This window comes from Lissotriton vulgaris, chromosome 7 (genome assembly GCF_964263255.1).
Source record: "Lissotriton vulgaris chromosome 7, aLisVul1.2, whole genome shotgun sequence".
In the NCBI taxonomy this organism is placed as follows: domain Eukaryota; kingdom Metazoa; phylum Chordata; class Amphibia; order Caudata; family Salamandridae; genus Lissotriton; species Lissotriton vulgaris.
In genome coordinates, this window is record NC_141695.1 from 1620807323 (window position 1) to 1620819513 (window position 12191).

Consider the following 12191-nt stretch of genomic DNA (forward strand, 5'->3'; position numbering starts at 1 on the left):
CGTGGTAAGTGGTTCTTCAGAGTCTTGCCAAATTTTGGTTTGCTTAACCTAGTAGTGGATTGCTTTTTACTCTATGACAGGCAACAATGATTCAGTCGACCTAAGTGGGGATTTAGATCTAGAGTAATTAAATGCGAGATCGAAAATCCCGCCTTCTCAGTATATATTGGCAATCTACAATGATCTGACAGATAACCTGCCTCGATCTTTGCATAACCTGGTTTCTCCCTCTTTATTCCTGACAAAAAACACTAGAAATAGACACTCAGAGGCATGGATAAGTTTCAAGGTCCTGACTTTAGACCACTTTTCCAACATATTTATGACCTCAACCTTTGCCAACAGGTGAATATTCTGCACATTTTGATTTCCTGGCACAGCCTTATCTTTATGTGGGATACAGTGCTTGAATTGTGTAATATTTCTAGCTCTTCTCAGAATATATTTCTGTGATCACGGAAAATCATCTTGCAGTTGTTCATACCTACGTTGCACACACAGAGCCATTTACATTGGTCTATTATCAATAGCAACTTCATTTGGTCATTCCGCTCTAAAATGATAACTCACTTGTCCACCCAATTTTGTTTGTATGAATCTTTCCTCAAATTTCAAGCTAGCATTGAACACTTCCTCCAACATTATTTGATGGTTGCCATGTGTTACAGGTGTTATTTTGTTAATCTGTAGGTCTTCCTTATTGGTAATATAATCATGTGTTTCCATTTGATTAATGTGATCTTGATCCCGAGTATACCAAAATGTCCATGTCTGGCTCGTCTGTCTGTAAAGTGCACCTTAGTTGATCCCCCTAATCTTTTCTGTCATGGCTATTATCAGATCTTGCAAATGCACTTCCAATTCCAAGTGGTTGGCAAGTCTATGAAGTGGCATAATGACCCCTAAATCCACACCTAGAGAATACATTATTTTGTAGACTGGACTCGTTGCCTTTCAATACACTGTACTTTTGGGTTTGTTAGTTATTTTAATTTTTTGAAAATGCACTTCTGTTTCGGGTAGTTCTGGTTCATACAATGTCTACTTTCTGTACAATTTTTGATAGTGGTTACTTTCTCCAGGCGGAAACTTGTAACACAGTGTCTGTCTTTTACACATCATGCCTATATTACAATTTGAACCCTTAACATTTCATTGGTGTCTTTGAAGTTGTAGTTGCAGCTAACATCTTTAGTTTTCAAGCATAAGCCTCAACAGGTTTGCTTGCTGCTTCTTATCTGTAGTAAAAGTTGTAGTGCTCCATTATCAATTTAAATTTTATATTTTATAATTTTTTCAAATTGTGTCACCACCCTTACTGTTCTAAGCCTCAACATACACATCCGAGCCCTCCTCAACATTTTCTTTTTCTATTGGGGCTATGTGATCAAAAACCTTCTGTCAGGGTAAGTCTTACTCTCTTTCTGAGAACTGTTCCATTCCATCTACTGTCATCAAGATTCTTTCAAAACTTTAAATCCATTTTCCATGTGTTGGACTTAGTATATCTAAAAAAAAGTTGAGGGCATGGTACTAACATTCAGTACACGAGGCACATTTGTCTGTTTTCTGTCCTTTCTTTGAACTTTAGTTAGGACAATATGCTTGTTATAATTGCATGCACTCTTCTCTGTATTTTTCTTTTCTTACGACTTTTTTTTTTTAAATAGCTAATGCACTTTTTCCCCTTGTACTTTTCCAAGTTTTACTTCAGCTTTGAAATCCACCGTCCATTTTATTACAGTCTATCTGACTTTCTTCTACTTATTTAATGTTCATCTCAATTGTTGAACTTTTTCTTAATGACCTGTTTTGCCGCATGGATGCAGACATTGCTAAAAGTTTGGTCGATGCGGGACATTTGCCAAAGAGTGGCACATCTCCTGGGCACCCTTTTTGGAGAGTGTAGATATTGATGCACCCTAAAAAGGGTGGACAGGACATCCACCACTTTTTAGAAGATGCCCCTCATCTAAATAAGGACCTACGTATGGTTTGCTTTACTCTCCTGACTGTGGGATGGGACAAAGTCATGCTTCAGTCTTTGGACTTACTGATGTTGATCTTCTTAGCTTGGTTGGTCTCCTATTCCTGCCCACTAGCCTGTGGATGTTGCCTACAGTGCGCCTTGGCTTTTCTGCATTCACAGAGGTTACTGTTGCTCTATTACTATTCTCTCAAATCATGTCCTTTATTTATTCCTCATTACTTATATGATTCTCTTTGCATTTTTTAGCATTGGCCACTTTGACCCAGTTTCACAAAAATTTCAAGCAACTCAGCGATGCATCTAAAGTTTCTGTGCTACACTGCGTTGCATGAAATGGAAATAGCAGAACAGCGTCATATCTACTCTCTCCTTTGCTGGTGCACTCTATGCTGCCACGCACCAACGTACACACCATTGCAGCAGAGTGCAAGGGTGTGTTCTTTCTGTAAGGAATAGTTTTGTACTGGAAGGGTAGCCTTCCAGTACAAAAACTATCCTTTAACACTTTTTCTGACTAGTAGGAGTGTACAATGCAGCACGCACGTCAAGTAGGAAAAACGAGGAGCAATGAAAACATTTCTCCTTGTCACGCCTGCCTCGAGGAGGTGTGACGTTTTGGCACAAATCCCAGTCAGTGAATGTTTGTACACAGGCATTTGCATCAAAACCCAGGGCTGGTTACAATGGAATACCCATCTTCCACCCATGGAATACCTCCTTGATGCAAAGTAACACAAAGCAGCGCATCGCGTAACTTTGAGTTTCTTTGGAATAGTATACAATGTAAATCCTGATTTGTGTTGGATAGTACATCACAGCATAGCACTTTGCGTTGGGTTTGGTTACAAACACTAATGCAAACCCAGAGCTATTTTTTTGTAAATTCAGGCCCTTGTTGTTCAAGCTGCATTTTTCTTTTTCATGATTCTGCCAATCTCTACGTTTTGGCTTGCTACTAAACTCATGGGGCTAGATGTAGGTAACTCTAATTTACCGACTCATAAATACCGAATTTTACCGATTCGGTATTTATGAATCGGTAAATTAGAAGGAGGGAGATGTAGCTAATTTGTCATTTTGAATTACCGAATCGTTAACATTCGGAATTTACCGATTCGGTAAATACCGAATCGGTATTGCCCATTGATTCCTATGGGCTTTGAAGCCCGTAGGAATCAATGGGAAATACCGATTCTGTATTTACAGAATCGGTAAATACCGAATCCTGCAAGGGTGCAGGGGGTGTCACTTTGACACCCTCTAGCACCCCAAGTACAGGCTTGTGTGACATGTGGCACACATACATGCCCTAAGGGCATGTCTGTGTGTCACATTGCACAGGCGTGCATGCACAGATGTGCATGCACACCTGAATTCGGTATTTTACCACCCAATAGGATTTGGTGGTAAAATACCGACTCTTAAGGTCCTGTGGCACTTTTAGGAGTGCCACCTACATATGGATTTACCGAATCGGTAAATATACCGATTCGGTATTTTATCGATTCTGCAAATTTACCGATTCTGTAAATTTACAGAATCGGTCAAATATAGGCCCCCTACATCAGAAAACCCTAATACCGGTCGGTAACGGCCGAATTCGGCCGTTACCGACCGGTATTAGGGCTCCTACATCTGGCCCTACGTCATCAAAATTACCTCAGAGCTTATTACTAATGTTAAGTAATGTCAAGTGACAGGTATATTTTAGAGCACAACTTTTTAATCCATTTTTCACCCCGACTCAACACCATGATGTAATTATCTCGCTCCCCAATATGGCCGGGATGCCTATCACCCCCTCCCAACACAATCCCCAAGGATGGGAAGACGGACGCAGTTCTGAACTTTAGGAAGGCGGGAGGGAGTTACCCTCCCGGCCGTATTTATTAAAATATGAAACAAAATTAAAACATTAAAATAACAGTTTCATATCATGTACAATTTTCATTTATACATTTCTCTGCAGTCACGTTTATTGGCTGACCTTAACAAATCTCTAATACAAAGGTTCTCCTAGCCGAGTCTAAACATCCTGCAAATGCATACTTTCTAAAAATTGTACATCCTAACGTTACGGGCCAACGGCAAGATCGTAACCGGTGTCAGATCCCTACTACCAGAACTCCCCCCTCACGGTGTGAGGGGCGGTCGCACAGAGGACTGTACCTCTGTGCCAACTTCCAATTTCCCTTGTCTTAGCGGGGGCCCCTTATTTAACTCGGCGCCATCTTAGTGGTCGTCCGAGGACTCGTGTGAGGTGTCTAGAAGGTAGCGTGGACCCCCCTCCCAATCCACACTGTTCACCACATCCGCCGTCGCGGATATCCTGGCCCCGGGAAATTCCTAGGAGGGGCATCGAGCCGCCTCCTCCCCTGGGAGGGGCCTATGACCGCCTTCCCTTCGGCGACCCCATACTTAGTGGGTGCCGCCTCCCCTTGTGGGGGGCCAATGGCCGCCTCCCCCCGGCGCTCCCATCCATAATGGGTGGCGCCCCCTCTAGGGATCTTGAAATTACTGCTCACCGATCATGACCTTACCGCCACAGGCCGGATAGTTGACCGGCTATCCGGACCCCCCACACTCCTACTAAAGGTCATGACTATACAAACCCCATAACTATGCTATGAAGTCTCCTATGAGTAAGAATTCCCCTCCCGGGACAAATGAACCCCGTCTTCGAGATACATGTTATCCCCCCGGGTTCATCCATGCGGAATACAGTGCAACTGTCCTGAACGAAACAATCTACCCAGCTTGTTATTAACTTTCTTTACTGAATGATTCAAAGCTGACACAGAGAGGGCCCCCCGCCACACCTTCCTTGGAATCATGTGTGACCATGCTATCGTGCACCCCGGAATCCTCTTTGCCAACCAGCTAACAGTGGATAGGACCCGCTCGAGGAGTACTCGCCGACCGTGCGGCACCAAGTCATTGCCCCCCAGATGCACTATGATTATAGACGGCGGTGACCTTGTCCGCCCTAACAGTTCCTCGACCAAACACTGAAACCGGTCAATACAGAGCCCGCCCCTTCCATGGAAGGTCACCCTGTACCCGTTTTCCCCAGCTGCGTGAATCATGTCACCTGCTTTGAATACGTCCGCGGCACGCCTCACGTATGAGTGGCCCACGACCCACACCACTCTTTCCTCAGCCGGTGATCTTTGACCGCTGGTTCCCAGGTGTCGGGTTGACTGCACAGTCCGCCCCGCCTCGCAAGCTCGCGAAACTGTAAACCAAACAAAGACAAGAAGCGTGAGTGCATGACATTAGCTTCACAACATGTGCAACCGCACATACCTTTTATAACAGTTCGAGGACCATCGTCCCAATTGTTTCACCATTTCCACACTTTGACCCCTGGCTGTAGCTTCTGTAGCAGCCCCTATCCTGAAGGAATGGGTCCCAAAATCGCTCGGGTCCAAGCCCGCTGCCGCGATTGCCAAAGTTAACACCCACTGAAACTGAAACCTTGTCAGTGGGGTGGCGTCGGTGTGTCTCAGCAAGCTTCCCCCCATGCTACCACCCTTCGCGCCAGGTATTCCTCAACGCACTGCACCGGGCACATGGGGGACCCTCGCATGCGCTGGACCACAATACTATCCCCCATCGCACCCTGGTCGGTTTTAGACCTGGCTATTGTGATTACCATTGAATCACCCTTGATCTGAACGTGTTCCCGACATAGACCTCCCCCCACATCCTTCTTATTTCTTGCCACCAGCTCGCTCACCCGCATAGCCCCATGGAATGCTAATGCGAAAGCGGCCCGGAACAGCACTACTTCGGACTGGGAGGAACATGTCGTGGGGAGCACTGACATCAACAGGGACAATCTTTCTAACCCAGTCGGGTGCCTCTCGTCTACTCTATGGCCCTCGAGGCGTTGCCACCCTCGGAGTGCCTTCTTAACCAAAAAGGACGATGTAGGGTCTTTGATGCCGTAAGCCTGCGCCATGAATGCAATGGCGGCCCGGTGCCTATTGGCCGTCGCTGCTGATCGGCCTGCCTTGTGGAGTGCTACTAAAAACTTCAGTACATACTCCTCCTGCCCCCACTTATCCCCTCCTGCTGGACCCAAAAATGCACAATAGGAACGAAACGCTCCTTCGTACGCCATCCATGTCCTGGGGGCTAAGCTGGCTCCCACGAGGTCCTGTAATCCGGGGCACCGAGTGACCAGAGAGCTTCGGGAAACGGTGCCGCCACTAGATCCGCAGAAGGTAGATAACCCCTGAAGGCCTGCATGTGGGTACGAGAGAGTGCATCAGCCGCCTGGTTCAGTACACCCGGCACATGCCTTGCCCTAAACTGCACGTTCAGTCTCATGCACAGTAGTACAATTTCCTTTAACAATCTCAGAATCATCTTGCAGCGTGCTGCCTGGTTATTTATGCATTCAACCACGGTCATGTTATCGGACCAAAATACCACAGAGCGATCACGGAACTTGTCCGGCCATGCCTTCAGTGCCACAAAAATGGGGAACAATTCAAGAAACCCAATGTTACCTGTTAGCCCACTTGTGTGCCACCACGCCGGCCATGTTTGCGCCGACCATCGATTACCAAAGATGGTGCCAAATCCCACGCTCCCTGCCGAGTCGGTCCACAAACCCAGCTCGTCCGAGGATGCTGGTGGTTTGCTCCATACCACTCGACCGTTGAAATCTGCCAGAAATGCCAACCATATGCGCATATCCTGGCGAACCTCTGCGGACAGTCTCGTGCGGTGGTGTCCTTCTTTGAGACCGACCATGGCTTGTGCAATAGAGCGGGAAAAGGGGCGGGCCATTGGCATTACTCTGAGGGCAAAATTAAGCTGGCCCACCACTTTCTGCAACTGATGGAGAGTTACCTTCTCCTTGCTAATGCACAATTCTAGCGAGGCCCTAAATTTCACAACTTTGTCCCTGGGCAAACGGAAGAATCCCTCCACTGAATCGAGCTCAATTCCAAGAAACTCGAGTGAAGTAGATGGCCCCACAGTTTTCCCTGGTGCCAATGGCACGCCAAATCGTTTCATGAGGTTGCAGAATTCCTGTAAAGCCTGTGCACATTCCGTGTCCCCTGCTGGCCCCAAGAACAAAAAATCATCTAGGTAGTGCATAACCTGCGTATAGCCCGTAGCTCTGGTGAACGCCCATTGCAGAAAACAGCAGAATTTCTCAAAATAAGCGCAAGAGATGGCGCAGCCCATTGGCATACATCTGTCCATGTAATAGCGTCCTTGAAACACAAAACCTAACAGACGCTGATCTTGAGGATGTACCGGGAGCAACCGGAATGCTGACTCAATATCTGATTTAGCCATCAGCGCTCCGGGCCCCAGGTGATTCAACAGGGCGACGGCCTCATCAAAGGATGCGTACCGCACCGAACAGACTCCCGGATCAATCGCATTGTTTACCGAAAGACCCCTAGGAGCCGACAAGTTATGAATTAACCGAAACTCACCTGGGTCCTTCTTGGGGACTACTCCCAACGGTGAACAAATGAAATTAGGAACAGGCGGGTGGCTATATGGGCCGGCGACCCGGCCCCGGGCAACTTCCTTCGCAATCTTGTTTTCTACCACCATCGGGTGCTGCTGAACGGACAGTTGATTTCTGCACAGTGAGTCCCCCCGAAAATCCCCCGCCGGGATGTGGAAGCCATACAAAAAGCCGTGTCGTAACACCCCAGCGGAGACATGATCAGGGAATTCGTTTAGCCAGGGGATCATTGCCATGATATCTACGGGGATAGGTAGTGGTACCCCTTGGCCGATATTAGACCTGTTTGGTACCTCCTCTACCCCCGGTATCCCCATTCTTGGCTCTGCACGAACTCTCCGGGTGTGAAGAATGTCCGCAACCTGCACACTCATGCCTGAACTTACATGTCCCATGTGGCCTCGTGCACTTGCCTCTGTTAAAATTCCAGAAAACCCCTTTTCTACCCCCATTCCCACCACTCCTGGGTTGGTGATCACCTGCAGGGTTTGCTCGAAAGGGCGCCGCCGATTGATGGCGGGAAGGCGCCAACCCATACTCGCCAAGAGCGGACGACTTCGTCGTGCCCGGCAAGAGCTGCTTCTGCCAAGAGACGGAGTCGAGACAGTCCCACGTCAGAGACGAATCGTGCTCCTTGGCCTTACGAAACTTACTATCATAACCCCTCCATAGATCACCCTCATATGTTTCATAGAAATCCATTATACGTGTCTGATAACAGGCTAATTCAGTCATAATCTCTGGCTTACGTTCACCCATAATAGCAGTAAACATCCCAAATGCCTTGGCCCAATTCAAGATCGTCTCATCCACCCTGAAGCCCGCCATTTTTGCTCGCCACACACTCGGATGCAACAAATCCTTCTGAGCCTTAACATACTCAATCTTGTGATGATCCGTCAGGAGCGAAAACATATTGACATATTTATCAGCCCAAATCATCTCTTTCGTGGCCAGAGGAATATGCTGAACTACTTTCTCCCTCCTCGAGGGCAAAGACCCCCCATTTGCCATCGGCAATGGCTGCTTACCAGACTCCATAGCCGGTCCTGCTGATTTTCCACCGCCAGCCGCTTGTTCTTCCGAGGGAATCTGTGAGGGGACAAAAGGGACATTCGCCTTTGCAGCATCTCGCGATTGCCGCAATTGCTTCATTAGCAACCTAGCCTCTTTGGCCGTGTCTCCGGGCGCCGCTGCACCCTCGGTATTCTTTCCCAGCCATGCGGCCAACTGGGCGGCCAACTCAGGAGGCATTTCCTCCTCGCTGGTGGGCGTAACTACTACCGGAATCGGTTGGCCCGCATCCGGGATCGGTACAGGTACCGGGGCCTCGACTGAACTAACCGGGCTTAAAGGGGGTGACTCGGGAACTGGGGACTTCCCCCCTGCCGCCCTATTCCTGGCCCTTTTACCTCTCCCTGCAGGGACTACTCCCGGCAATGCTGGTCCGATGACCTTCTTTGGTCTGCCCGTATTATTCATTGCCGCCATTTTCTTTTTCATGTCCGCCATGTCTTTCATCAGCATGCGGGGCATCTGCTCCGTCCCTGCCTTCTTTCCGACCTTCTTGCCAGGCATCGTTGTCAGAGATTCGACCCTCGCTGCTTAGCTGCTCGACGAGGTCCTGGATCCGGTGGTCCGCCGATGCTGGGAGGGAAGGCACCTGGAAGAGAAACACAAAAATTACAAGTTCTCAAAATTGCTCCTTGTTCCGTCTAGGGCTCACTTGCAACGAGATGGTGCAGCTTCCAAGCACAGGAACAAGAGGATGCTTCTCTGGATTGTTGCTCCTTTTATTCCTCTTCGGGAGGGCGTGTACCCTCCTCTGGTACGCCTACGGGGCGTGACCAACGGTGTAGGTGTCTAGGACAACCCCTTCTTGGGCGGGATAAGGCGCGCCCCGGCTACGCCGCTTCGGGCATACCAGCCGAGACAAGCCCCCCGCCCAAAATGGTTTCCCGGGGGGATCCGGGCACCCCGCCATACGTTCGGGGGGACCGAGTGGTCGCCCCTTTCCATATGTCTCTCTCCTTAAGCGCTATCAGTTCTTTGCATGGTACATACGTGCCAACATTTTAGAACAGGAAAGTGGGGGTTTTTGAAAAAAAAATCAGGGTGATGGATTTTACCCAGGTAATACACTGACAGCCTCCCACCCCGTCGCATTCTGCGCAAACACCGCACCTGCGCAGTGGTAAATAAACTTCAACTTCATCTGGCTGATTCAGCAAATATACGTGCATTTTTAGTTGTTGCCTGCTTTTACTCAGACACGTTCTTCTATCCCTTCCTGCCACTCTATCTCCCCGTGGTCACTTTTGGGCTAATAGAAACATATTTCTTTTGGCTGACTGACTGTATTTGAGAGTTTTTGGAAATATATAAATTTAGGGGCTTCATCGGACACTTATGCTCATTTCTCTGTGCTAAACTTACTGCATACTTACTCCACAAGATGGTGCTATTTTTTCACAATTGCTCCGAGTCGATAAGCTTCACTGTTTTGCCTACACGCATCTCCGAGCCAGAACTATTTGTACACAATACGTTTAGTTATATTTGGATTATATTTAATATATACACGTTTAATTATCTTTCGATGTGTGTTACATTTTCATTAGAAAGTAAACGGACGAAGAAGTAGGACATGTTTGTTTTTTTCCAGATTTTCTGGATCTGCCAGTATTTATTATTCCATGTAAGACGTGGCTTACGTGTAAATTATCCGGAGGTTCGATTTGCTTTTACTGTGTCTACGTTGCTCCATATTGTGGCGTTCTCTGCTGGGTCTGTACCACAATTTAGGGGTACAGTGGCAAGATGTACAAAGACATTTTTCCATCATGGACCCGGCGATTTACAGAACCACACGATTTGAGACCTCAAAATGTTTCTTTTTTCTATTTATTTACTCTTTTGTGATAGTCAGAAAAGTCTTTCTAACTCTCTAAATTAGATTTGTGATGCATTCCGAACTGTAGTCCGGCGGATGTGTGAAAGGAGTTTTCCTGGCTAATTGTGAGCCACAATGGGATATGGTGTTTGCATACATAATTGTGGGTACACACCATACTCTGTTACCAACACCTCAAAGAAGGTGGCAACTAATTTGCAAAGGTGAGGTTATCCATTTAGGACATCTCTTCCTTTGTGAATTCTTTTGACAACCTCAGGGGGAGAAGGCAGTGTCCCAGGGACCACCTTCTTCTCCCTGCAGTGTTTCTTCAAACGGCAAATCTTTTTTTTTTTATCAGAAATAGTTCTTTTTGGTAACTTTAGCTTCTGTACAGAACAACACTTCTTCACAATTTTGTTTCCCTGTTTTGGAAAGCAAGTGCAGGGTTGAGGACCCCTGTGCCTTGCAGGCCTCCATCAAGCATTCTCAGCCAACCTACAACCCTCCTAATGAATATTCATTGGGCAGTCTATCTTTTGAGACCCTCTCTAAATGCTCAGTTTGCGAAGCGATCTATTAGTACATAGGCTGCTTTGCAAATTAGATTTCTATTTGCATAACAGTTAATTTGCAAATTGCACATCCCTGGTCTGCAAATGGGAATGATAAATCTAGCACTCTTTCAGAGATGGAATTTGCTCCAAAATGGTGTCATAATGGGTCACTGGGATTAGGATAATACATTACTTGCAACACTAGCTTGAATTCAGATTATTTGCTTGTGTGCAGCTTCTTTTCTTGGGTGGAAGTAAAATTTTAATGAGGCAAATTTGTAGGACATTCCAACAGTATACAGTGTACCCAGCGGTAGCTCCTCCGGAGGAGCGGAGGAGCGTTGCCCCCCACCCCTGCTACGCAGAAAGTGTAAAAAATAAAATGGTAATAAAATGATTTGATTACCATTTTATTTTTTACTTTCTGCCGAACAGCGTGTGATTGTGGCGCGGGCCAGTGCATCACTCCTGCTGATTGGCAGCAATGAGGAGTGGCAACTTCAGTTCGAACCGCGCATGTCAGTTTCACAGACTATTTTGCTACGGCCAGCACGACATGCGCAATTCAAATTTTTCCAACCCAGCTGTCTGGGTTGAGAGCAGGCCTGCTCCAGCCAATCCAGATGCTTCACTCATGCTCCTTAACATTGTTACCAGCATTGGAGCTGCGTCTGGATTGGATGGACCTTGCTCTCCGAGGAGTCTGGATCCATCGAAGACGGGCTGCAGGCAGTGTGGTAAGTTAAACTTTTATTTACCTGTTGCCTGCACTGTAACTGCTCTGGGCACTATAGCAGCATGCTGCGGTCTTAATACAGGCACTTGTACCATAGTGCTTCTCACCCTTGATCCCTGAAAGCGAACCTCGCATTTAGGCAAAGGAGAAATGTTCGGAAAAGGTGGGGCATTGAATTTAAGACTGGATACACTTCAAAAATTTGAGAGCTTCCAATCCATGGAAAGTGACCTCCTATAGAGAGGTGTGTGGCAGTGTCCATCAATGGGGCAAGATGTGTGTTGGACAACATAAGTCAATATTCTTTTTGAGCAGGCACATCCATTTCTTTTCTTGTAATATGTTGTTTTAGGTTTCTTGCCTAAAATACCATTTCCCAGTTAAAGCTGAAGTTACAATGTTGTCTGTAGGGACTACTGCATAGGACAGCCTCCAGATAATAAACCGTTGTGTTTACACAGCTTAGTACGGAGATGGGTGGTAGTTTACAGAAATAAGACCACACAGGGTGCATA